Source organism: Tachysurus fulvidraco, chromosome 2 (genome assembly GCF_022655615.1).
Source record: "Tachysurus fulvidraco isolate hzauxx_2018 chromosome 2, HZAU_PFXX_2.0, whole genome shotgun sequence".
In the NCBI taxonomy this organism is placed as follows: Eukaryota; Metazoa; Chordata; class Actinopteri; order Siluriformes; family Bagridae; genus Tachysurus; species Tachysurus fulvidraco.
This window is the reverse complement of record NC_062519.1, coordinates 35,459,194-35,471,414: the sequence shown is the minus strand read 5'-3', so window position 1 is coordinate 35,471,414 and position 12,221 is coordinate 35,459,194. Positions and strand designations below refer to the sequence as shown.

General features: G+C 37.6%; 1 pseudogene; it reads right to left on the bottom strand.

The window, feature by feature from the left end:
* Positions 1 to 3,392: 3,392 nt before the first annotated feature.
* On the bottom strand, positions 3,393 to 5,517 carry LOC113652371 (annotated as a pseudogene).
* Between the last annotated feature and the right edge of the window lie 6,704 nt (positions 5,518 to 12,221).

The following is a 12,221-nucleotide window of genomic DNA, read 5'->3' as shown; positions in this document are numbered from 1 at the left end:
ATAGAAGAAAATAGGCCAAGGGTATTTTTTATTTTTTTTTATGTCATACATAACAACTAGGGTTTTTGCACTTTTCCTTTGTTAAATTGAATTTTCAGATTTGAAACATCAACCTAAGCTTGCTTTCATTCAAAATTAAATCAACCCCACCGTTTTAATGCAATATGAGATATATGTTTTAATTAAAGATAGACATTTACAGTGAACATTCCTTAAAGCACATTCCTGTCTTATTTGCCACTGTGTCTTCTAAAACTCATTTCCTGCATCATTGTTACTATGTTACAGCTCATCACCAGTGTTATCTATAGAAAACAGAAATGGTCAATGACATCCTCTTCATAACCGAGCCAAAGAATTTTTCTGTGTCAAGGTTCTAAAAAAAAGACACGGGTTCCTGCCTGTATTTTTTGTATATTCTCTCCATGTCCATTTGAGTTTCCTCGGGGATCGCTGGTTTCCTTCAACCTCCCTTAAGAGCAAGCTGTTAAGTGGATTGTCTAGCCTAAATTGCCCTAGGGGTAAATAATTATGCAAATGTATGCACACCTCATGCCCAGTGATCCCAAGACAAGCTCTGCATTCACCGTCCGTGACCCTTAACAAAGTGGTTACTGAGGATAAGTGAATGTATAAAATAAAAGCGGAATAATACATAATAAAAGGAAAAGCCATATCGCCTTCACAAATGAAATGAAGAATTTTACGTGGACCTCTTTCACTAAGAACAGCTTTGACAGTAGTCTTATGTGAGCGTTCTAATCCATTATCATTTCTATAGTAAAAGGAAATTCACAGGGACAAGTACAAACACTCAATGTAGTTTTAGCCTGAAATATAAATTTATTAAAAAATAATCCAGCAAAGAATCATTTTACAAAATTGCATTTTTTGGCAAATTGCTTCATCCCACCATCTTGATTTAATTTTCTGATTTGCTCTATCATTTTTTATTGCCTTCATGAAAAGTTTAGTACTATAGTCTTTTGAAATTACATCATTCAATTTAAGTATAAATGTATACTGTGTTTAATATTTAGATTTATTTAGGTTTTTTATATATTACAGTAGCATTGCACAGTCCACAGTTCTTTTTATGCTGTTGGAATGAAAAGTTCATAAATCAATACCAAATAACAATTACAGCATCCAATAAGGGACATTTAACATAACACTTAACAAAAACTCCTGAATCTGAAACACAAGTCTTGTATGTCCAGAAAATCTCTGTAGATTTCTGGACTGTATGTCCAGAAAATCTCTGTAAGTCACCATTTTGGAGTAATTTCAAAACTTCTCCAATATTGGACTCCGTAAGACACAGTAACTTTTGAAGTATTTTCTTCCCCGAGCCTGACACCATAAAATGGAAGCTGCTAGAAAACAAAATTACAATTGAGTGTCTTTACAGTATTTGTGCTTTTTATGCCCTTCCAGTTGGTGACCCATTTTACAGACAGAGAGAGAGAGAGAGAGAGAGAGAGAGAGAGAGAGAGAGAGAGAGAGAGAGAGAGAGAGAGAAGGAAGAGCAGTGTTGGATGAAACATCCAGATTTTCAATGTGTCACCCTTAATTAAATATGGATTAATCAGAACTAGGTGGAGAATAAGTCCGAGGGGAAAGAAGAGTGGAGATCTTCAATTCATCATCCCAGTCTGTCTGATAAGTAATTATATAACAGTTCTCTTGTTTGCCCGAGGTCTGGGACTTCACATAACTGAAATGAGCTCCAGAGAGAAGCAAACCTTTCTGTGTGGTTGTGCTTTTTTACAAAACAAAAAATACAAACATTTTTTTTTTTATCATCCATTCAGCGTTTCCATTTCATTAAGTACATTCTCAGAAACACTAAGTTGAAAGCATGAGCTTGTGTAGGCTTTTTACTAAACTTAGAAAAGTGCAGGCTGTTATGTAATGCTTGTAAGAGATTGCAGTATTGCGGTATCTTACGCTTGGAATATTCATTTTTGTTGATGTTAACCATTGTTTTAATAAAAGTGCTGCGAGGAGGTCTGGCAGCAGATATGGGGCTGCTTCACATATCCGCTCCCACACAGCGGTTTAGAGAGCAGTGCTTTCTGGGAGTGGGCGTAGGGCTCTCTGCCGGAGGCCGCTGATTTCAGTGCCAGGAAGTACAGAATGCACTGAATGCTTACAGGCTTATGTCAGAAGAGAGGATGCACAGATATGGCAGTCATTTAATAGACATTGTTGGTTGTGGTAACTGAGACACGTACATAAGTACATTGGAAAGGTGGAGCAGATCAGTTCCATAAGTATTAATCTTCATAAACTCCTCACTAACAACTGCATACAAGACTGTGTTACAATGATTTTTTTTTTTTTTTTAAGAAAAAAAGATGTTCCCCTGGTCATCTTGCATTTCTAGATTTTCCAATTACTTCCATTGCTCCATTTTTCTCAAGTACTTTATTAGCATGATTATTGCCAAAACATTGAGATAGCTATAAACATAACATAGTCATGCTCTTCATACACAAATAAAATACTAGAACCACCTATTGAGAATGCTGCATTGGAGCATATTATATAGAATCTAGTATTTTTTTTTTTCATTTCAATGACTGTGTGATCTTTTTCTTTTTCTATTTTGTTTCTAAGGAGACTGCTAAAACAGAGAAGCAGAGCCCTTAAATATCAAAAGGACCTCTGAGAAACACTTTTATTTTTCCTAAGAACACAGCATGCAGTGTATAATTTGAGAGAAAGCCAGTGTCATGCCCTCCTACCTGTGTATGTTTGTCCTACATTCAATTACATATATACTTACTTTTTAAGGATAATGATTTCTGAGGTTTGTGTGTGTCAAGCCTCAACGACCCCATGAATTTTGGCATGATTGTTTCACACACACACACACACACACACACACACACACACACACACACACACACACACACACACACACACACAATATAATAAATATAACAAACAAACAAACAAACAAACAAACAAACAAACAAACAAACAAACAAATAAATAAATAAATAAATAAATAAATAAATAAATAAATAAATAAATAAATAAATAAACCTGCTGGGGGACTCTGAGAGAATTCTTTCCAAAAGTCAGGAAATTTTTATGGTTTGAATTTATTTAAGTACTCAATATCCAGAATGTACATTTCACAATTAGTAAGTAGACTGTATGTTCATTCTGTTGGTCTGTATCGAGAAACATGTATTTCAGTCTTGGTCATCTCCTAATGCTCTGCTGTTTAGTTATATAAATGAAATAAATGCTTCGGGCCTTCTTCTTCTTATTATTATTATTATTATTATTATTATTATTATTATTATTATTATTATTATTATTATTATTATTATTATTATGTTCTTGAAACACATCTTCAGATGCACCTGAACACATCATCAGTGATGTAACCTGAGGTCCTCGGGTGCTCCTCTATGGATCCAGAGCCATCTCGAGGCTTTCTCGGCTTCTTCGGTGATGTTCTTCATGGACCTGCTCCTTGTTGTTCCTGCAAAGGCTTTGTGGAGGGAGCGCCCCACAAATCATCTGCAGCCAACCTCGGTAGGCATGCATCTCGCCTTCCAGCCCTGTGCTCGGCAGTCTGTGACCAGATGTTCATATTTGGTAATCTTTCTTTTGTGGGCTTCTCCCAAGTGGTCCTCCCATGGCATGGTCAGCTCCATGATGATTATATTCTTGGTGCTCTCTGAGACTAGAATGATATCTGGCCTCATTGTTGTGCTGACAATGTGCTGGGGGAATTTCAGCTGCTTCTCCAAATCCACAGAGAGTTTCGAATCCTTAGCTGATGCCAGGATCCCTGATGGTACCTTCCTCCCTGCGCTAACTTGCTGTGTTGCTCCCTCGGCCGCCTTTGCTGATCTCTTTGCTGATGGTGTCTGCAATAGATTTCAGCACCTATTTGTGACGCCAAGTGTACCGACCCTGGCTGAGCGTTGTTGGGCAGGAACTCAGAATGTGCTCCAGCGTTCCACGAGCTGGGCACAAATGGCAAGTCGGTGTGTCTGCTTTTCCCCACATACAGAGGTTTGCTGGGCTAGGCAGGACGTCGTACACTGCTCGAATCAGGAAGGTTATGCGGTGTGGCTCGCTTTGCCAGAGCTCCCTCCAGGTGACCTTGCGGTCCATGGCCTGCTCCCACCTGGTCCAGGCCCCCTATTGCCCCATTCCAACTGCTCTACTCATCCTTCCTTCCTCCACTGACCTCTTCCTGTATTCAGCTGTGTTTCTCCTCCCCCTTCAGCTCTTTATGTCGAGGAGGTGTTGAGAACATCCCCAAGCCAGCTCTGCCTCAGGCCACCACTCCCACAGTCCCGCAGTGTGCCACAGTCGTGCCTGTGCATCCAGCACAGTGGATTGGGCACTCCACTTTCTCCCTGTCTTCACCAGCACTCCTGCCTGGGCCACCTTTGGGTCGTTGGAGTCTTTATACGTCAGCACCTCGTGTGCCCGAGTCACTTTAAACTCCTCTTCCAAGGATTTCAGAGGCAACCGGAGCATTGTGGTGTTCCCATAGAGGGCAATGTAGTTGAGGCTCCTGGGCAACCCGACCCATCTCCTGAGATAGCTGCTGACCTTTCTTTCTAAGGTCTCCACCGTTGAAATGGGAACCTCATACACAAGTAGCGGCCAGAGTATTCTTGGCAGGATTTCATGTTGGTAGATCCATGCTTTAAACTTGCCGGGGAGGCCAGAACGGTCTATTGATCTTAACCAGCTGCCTAGCTCTTGGCAGGTTGACTGGACTGATGCAAAGTCTCTGAGGCTGCTGTCAAAAACCTTGCCCAAGCTTTTCACCGGCTGTTCTGACAGTGATGGTATCTTTGCCCCTTTGATGCTGAAATCAAACCTTTTTGAGACCTTGCCCTTCTTCAGCACTAGTGAACGCGACTTGGTTGGTTGAAACTCCATCCGAGTGGATCTACATGAATGCTACACTGACCCAACTCTTCCTCCTGGTGAGGTTCACTATAAGTGCTGTGCAGATGCTGGTCAATTTCCTCTTTCAAACGGAGCAACTTTCCGTCACGTTTCTGTCCCAGGAGCTGTTTAGTGAAGCCAAAGGGATTGCAAAAAAACGCAGCTCTCTTCCTGGATCTCTCCTTTCGGCACCTTCGATGCCATTCTGCCCTGTGTAAGGTCATCAGCTTTTTCCTCAAAACAGCTGTCAGCTCCTTCAGTGGATGGCGTTGCTCCTCACTAGCTTCCTTGTGCTGCTTCTTAAGGGACTTCAACTTCTGCCGGATTTTGTGGATCTTCGCTGCCCTGTAGTTCATGGAGTAGGTGGTTGGAGTCGATCACTTCTACTCGGTGCCGAACCTCTCCTGAGGCTTCAAGCACCCTGTCGATGTCCTCGTTGAACTGCCTCCAGACTGCCGTCTTACAGGCCTGTAGCCACTTGATTCGCGCCTTTGCCTGGGGCAGAAGCCTTTGGGGGATGGTTAGTGGCACACGGTGGCTCTGAGCGCTATGGGGTGCTTCCTGGCTCGGCTCCTCCTGCATCTCATCAGATGTGCGCTGTGACACATGTTCGTTATTATTATTATTATTATTATTATTATTATTATTATTATTATTATTATTATTATTATTATTATTATTATTATTTCCAAAATGTGACATTCACTAAAAAACAATTGGCAAATATAGACTCTTTCTGGGATTGAAAAAAAAAACAATATGGATGTTTTTTAAAATAATGTAATTATATTATTTACTAATTATCTAATAATACCCATCTGTTTTTGAGTACATTATTTCATATCAGTTTTTTTGCCCATTACACAATATGTTTTAGTATAATATTTTATGTCTGGCCACACGATACCAGTCTGAACGTTTGTAGACCATGGGTCATATTCAGAGTCAGAACCTTACATCATTATTTATGCAGTAGAAGTTGTTTTAATGTATTTAATAGCATCTAGACTATAGTTTTTAAACACATGCACTTTTAGCCATCGAAAAAATCAGAGATATAAAATACAGAATGAAGAAGCATATAGATATTTTCTTTGGTGTACATATAATAACTTAACTTTAAATGCAACCTTATTTGAGAATGTAATTTTTATTACGAATCTAAGCATTAAAACATAAGAAGTTTGTGACAACTTTAACATGAAAAATTCGAAAATTAGAGAAAAATGTTCGAACATCTAGCTACATCTTGAGTCCTAGCATTAGAGACAGCCAGATTGTAGAGGATCAGCTCTCGAACCATTTGTGACAGCTAAAGGTCACTTACAGTACTTGTCGCAATTGAGAACGCCAGACTTCATTTGTTATTTCTCTCTCAAACCATGCCCTGCAGAGAGCCACAGAGGAAAGACAACAAGGTTCCATGAGAAGATCCTGACTAAGTGCAGCTGGAGAGTCTTTCTCAATTTCTCTCAGCTTTTAAACTAACCACAATTTGTGCCACTTCAGCCAATTGAGAAGAGAGGTGCAAATGTTCCACCTATATTCCACTCTGAAATAAGCTGATCAAAGTGGGTACAAGATCGCCCTTGAAATGAGGGTTAGGACGTGTTCTGGGTTTAAAAGGCAAGCTGCGACCAACTGACTCTCTAATTTACAAGAATCACTATGTTCTCTTAGTCATTACATCCAGCAGCTTTCATTCATTTGCAGTAGAAACTGTTGAAGCGTTCACAATGACTTTGTTCATTTGTGTAAAAAAGAAACCTAAAGTAAATACTACAGTATATTCAGTTAGAAGAAAAGCATTATCTGATAAAATAAAAAAGTTGTATTTAAAAAGATTACTCATTCATTTCCATTTTCCTGCTATTGTTTTATTGTTACAATTTTGTTTCTGTTTCTTACAGACAGAACACTTTCAAATAGGTTTTTGGAGAATCATTGGATACACTTGTGCTAGGAGGGAGGTCATGTGAGTGTTATTTTCCACTACTCTATTTCCACACATGCACTTTCAAGGGTCAGCAGAGCAGCTAGAGGAGACAGATGAAAGCTTCAGTCCCATTCTGGGAGCTTTGTACATACATACATACTCTCTCTTTCTCTCTATGAATATATATATATATATATAGAGAGAGAGAGATAGAGCGAGAGAGAGAGAGAGAGAGAGAGAGAGAGAGAGAGAGAGAGAGAGAGAGAGAGAGAGAGAGAGACGCATACACAGTACTTTTAGTGATGAACCAGAGGACATTGTGCTGAACTCAAGAGGTCAAGAGATTAGATATCTTAGAATTTATTCTGTTGAGTCACAACATGTAAGTGCAAGTCTTTATATCTAAACATGCCATTAATGTTATTTTTGATATCGTACAAAACAACCAGTTGGTAAGGGCAAATATTACTGATTCTTATTCAGTTTTCTGTCATTATGTTATGGCTTTCAACTACTTACTGCTACTTGGATCTGTTATCTGAATGGATAACAATCTGCTGTACGGTTCTACATGCAATCCACATAATATATTAAATCAGCCATATATTCATCATTTAAAAGAAATAAGAGGGATCTTTTAAGTTGCAGTTTGTTTTTTATTTAGTTCTGCCCTAAATAGGCTATTTCATATAACAGATGTTCACAAAATATTAAATTAATTTATACAAATTAACTAGTTCAAATGCTACATTTGTAATTTAACTAATTAAGGTCATGGTTACAAATATATCTGGCCATATCTGCTCACACCAGCAAATGCCTCTTTATAGCTATGAATTATATCAAATTATATATAAGAAATGCAATAGCAAATAAATTCCATATTTTCATGTAATTTTCTTTTCTTTCTTTCTTTCTTTCTTTCTTTCTTTCTTTCTTTCTTTCTTTCTTTCTTTCTTTCTTTCTTTCTTTCTTTCTTGCTTTTCACTTATACAGTATAATGTGATATAAGGTGTTATGTCTATACATTACCTATATATGCATTATAACTATTGTTACAGAATGGAATGCATTTTCAACATAATGCCTCATAAATCTATTATAAGCTCTTATAAATGTATTCATACTGTAGGTTATTATAGTTCTTAATAGCAATTCTCTTAAATCATCTCTAAATTTCTATTCATCTGTTTTCAATGTCTACATACAGTAATTGTTTTTAATTCAAATAGAATTACAAAACCTTCATCATTTTATCAAGTGTGATAAAACTAGAACAGATTATTTTCCTGTACCAGAGATGACATTTGAAACAGCAGCTTTTCAGGTGGCACTGTCAGGTTCTTTTTAATCAAATTGGGTATCAAACAGAGATTAAAGGGACTTCAAGTTTTCAGTTAATTGCTTTCCTTCAATATATTTTTTTTTATCTTTTCCATTTGAGTGGAACCTGCAAAATTGTAGCAGTAACCGGAGGAAAAATTGTTTCTAATATCAGCAGATTTAGGTGTTTACACTGTTAGTGGCCCATTAGGAGCACTGTTCTATGTGGGATTATTTATCCAGTATCTGTGCAACATTATAGGAAAGGTTGAGCATATTCATTAGGGTAAAGGTTAAAGGTTACATTTGAATACTGACATATGAATACAATACACAGCTGAGAAGCACTGGACTCTATGAAGCAATGCCCCTTGGTAAGCCAGTGACAATGAGATCATTTTGAATAGATGAATGCTTGGTGTGCATGAATTATGTATTTCGTAAAATGAACATTAACCATTATGAACAGGAACGTACATCCTCTTAATTAAAGTGAAACAATTTTTTTATCCGCCTGCATTGAGCACTTCAGCATCATCAATGCTAGATGTTGCATAACTCTGGATGAGTCAGAAGCTCAAGGCTGGTGCTTAATTCCTCTCTCAGACAAATCTCTCTGTGTATCTCAAATCTGTGATCAAAACTTAATACAGGCAGGTTGTGCTGGCGAAGGCTACATTTTCACCTTTCTTTCACTCCCAGTCTTTAATTCGGAACAGTTCCAAGGACAGCATCCAAGTCTGCCACATTTACTGCATCAGACTTGAGAAATTAGGCACTGAGGCATTTCTGGTGTGGTAAAGTCATGGCCATAAAAACAGAATGCTCCTTTGATTTGCCAAGGAACTGTGACATAATGACAAAATCAATAACACTGAACAAAATATAGGAAACAACGACTTGAGTGCACCAGAACCTATATTTTAGGTATAATGATGTAAAAGACACATACATCACATATAGAATAAAAATGACGTCTTGCCATAAAAAGATGGTGTCAGAGAGACCACTTCTAAAGACTAGAGTCAACTAATAAATGGTTCATTTTTTGGTGAAAAGCATTAGATTACACAGCTCATGCATGTACATGCTCCTGCTGGGTGAAAAGAAATAACTTTCTACCAACAGGGGCAGTAGCTTGTATTCCTGTGGGAACCCAGCAAGTGATCTAGTTGAACAAATGGGAGCTGAGAAGAGCTTACTTGTGTCACTGGAGAGGAAATGCTGCATGATGCCACTTGGTGTGTCAGAACCCTAAAATTCAAGCACCAGTTCTGTATGCAGTCTATAGTTCTAATATGAAGTAAAACTAATCTAGTGTGTAATTTTAGAGTTTTAGAGAAAAGGCACAGTAAAAAAAAATGTATATCTGTGAGTTAAATATAGTGAACGATCCAGTATTTCCTTTTAGATGATTACAAGGCAAGAAATCTGAGATTATATTAAACCTTTATTTAGAACGTGTTCTCATTTCAAGCTAGGAATAGTCTTCGCCTATTTGCAGATCATTTTGTTAATATAATGTAGGTATATGTAGTTTATGTCTAGAAAGAAACAAAATTATCTGCCAACAGAATAAGAAAATGTAAAGCTCAAAAAAGTTAAATATGTCTGGAAATAGCCTAAATAACATGTGTTTAGTTTACTGTATACTGTCTTACAATAGGAAAAAGATGATAAAATTGACTATATTCAAGATATTACTAAGATGTAATTTTTTGCAGTGCTCTGGAGTCATCTTCATAGCCTACGATGGCATGCAGATTACCAACTATTTTATTCTAGGCTAACGTGACATATCACCAGTCTTCAAGGTGCTCTCCACTGTTCATTTTTAGGTTTGACCAATCTGTCATATCTCATCTTGGCATTAACCTTATTATATGAATCTGCTGTATTAGAGCAGGAAATTGGGTCATCAAGGATGAGATTGAAAAGTGCTACTCTACATTCTGTTCACAAAAAAAAAAAACAAATGACTAATACAACTGAAAGTTGCTAAAAAGTTAGTATAACCCTATGTGTAAAAGGATGCAGAGGGGAAATAGAGCTATAAAACAGAAACATTATTAGAAGCAATGGGAAATAAAGTCATGACAGCCATTGGCGCCAGGTCTGTGCAGAAGGATTTTCTTTGTACTTTTTCATTTTTATGGTATAGCTGTATATTATCTTCAGGGTTGCGATAAGTCTTGCCGTTTGCTTTCCTCCATCACAGCACATAGGCTCCACCTCCAGAAGAAAATGAGGAGAAAATCTCCTTCACAGCAACAAGAATGGAGTTCAATTAGAACTCTATACTATATGCAAGTAAGGTCAGAACCTTGGCAGAGATTAGTGTGTGCAGGCAAACCGCAGTTCATCAGTGTCAAGCAGCTGAGTGGGATTAGGATGGAGGAAATGCTGAGTAGACAGAAATAACCTTCTGTCATTTAGGTGTCAGGGAGCAGCCCGTTTCAAATACATCATCTGCTCAGGGAGATATTAAGAAGCAAGGGTGCTGAGCCAGCCAAGAGATGATTATCATATTTCTGCATTAAGAGCTTCATTCTTCCTTTGCTAAACATGTAATTTCCTGAGGGCATTTGACACATGGATGCTCTGTAGGTATTGGCTGAAAAGGGATGGGCATTAAAAGGTCTATTTCAACTATTTTTACACTACTTATATCTGAATTAAGAAAAAGTGCCAGTAGCAGAATGTGTGTTCGGAATGGCACATACAATATCAGTACAATCCTTAGCAATGTGTACTCAAGTTGGTACTCACATTAGGTTGTATACCAGGACTAATTTAAACTATACATCGTTTAAGTCTCCTACAGTAATTAAAGCCAAATTAAACACAATTACAGCAGTCATTTAAGATTATTAGCTGTTACTCTGGATTACATGATCCCAATTAAACCTCACAAAAAAATTCTGCTAGATTATAAGATGACAATCCTAAATTGATAAGATGTACAATTCTAGACAAATGAATATAACCTGCTTCCATCATCAATCAGCACAATCTAGTTTTGTGCAGAAAATGGGGACTTATATGCTGGAACATTCTACGTAGCCTGTTTTTATGTATGGTTTTTGGTATTGCTGCTATTGTATTTGTTGATGTTCAATGAATTGCACACAGTCCTATATCATTTTTACTGTATCTGTCACTGCCAGAACTTTGTCATTGGTTATCTTTGGTTATCATGGCACTAAATTGGATGTAGACGATCATGTCAGGTAATGTGCTCAATGGGTGTATTTTATTCTTGTAAACTCATCTTTAGCATATTGCATAGGGCTTCTAAATTGATTGATGCCCATGCTAGGAATGTATGTACAATAAAGGAAACAGTACACTGGAAACTATCCATCTATTCTACTTCCTTCAAGTTATGAGTTAAAAGCATTTTAGATGTAGGGATGAGTCAGATGCCCAAGCCTTGTGCTTAGTTTCTCCCTCAAGCAAATCTCTCTCTGGATCTCAAATCTGTTATCAAAAACTTTATTCATTCAAGTTAAACTGGCAAAGTATCCCCATTTATTCACTCCCAGTCTTTAAGCCTGGACAGCTCCAGGGACAGCAGTCAACTCTGCCACAGTTAGACTGCATCTAAGGAAGAAAAAAAAGCAGACAGTGAGGCATTTCTGGTATGTTAGATCCACACCATTGACTCTTTACAAAGGTTTGCATCTACCTTTATTCCTTAACTCTTTGTTCTAATGCTGCCAGATTCTGGTCAATATTTTCCTCTCCTTCCTAAAATACTGTATACCGGTATGTTATATCTGCTAAGTCTTAAACACTAGCTTGTTTATTTTAAATCTGGAGTCTGCTTATGGAATACTGTAATACTACATGTCTCTGGGGTGGAACCCTTATATATGTACCTTCAAAATGGAAGGAAATGTGAATCTAACGGCCCATTAAAAAATGCAATATACATAATTGAACATGAATTTTCTTTAATATTAAAGCATCACCAAATGTATCTGTCTAAGTACATAAAATCCCTACAACATAGTTAATTATCCAA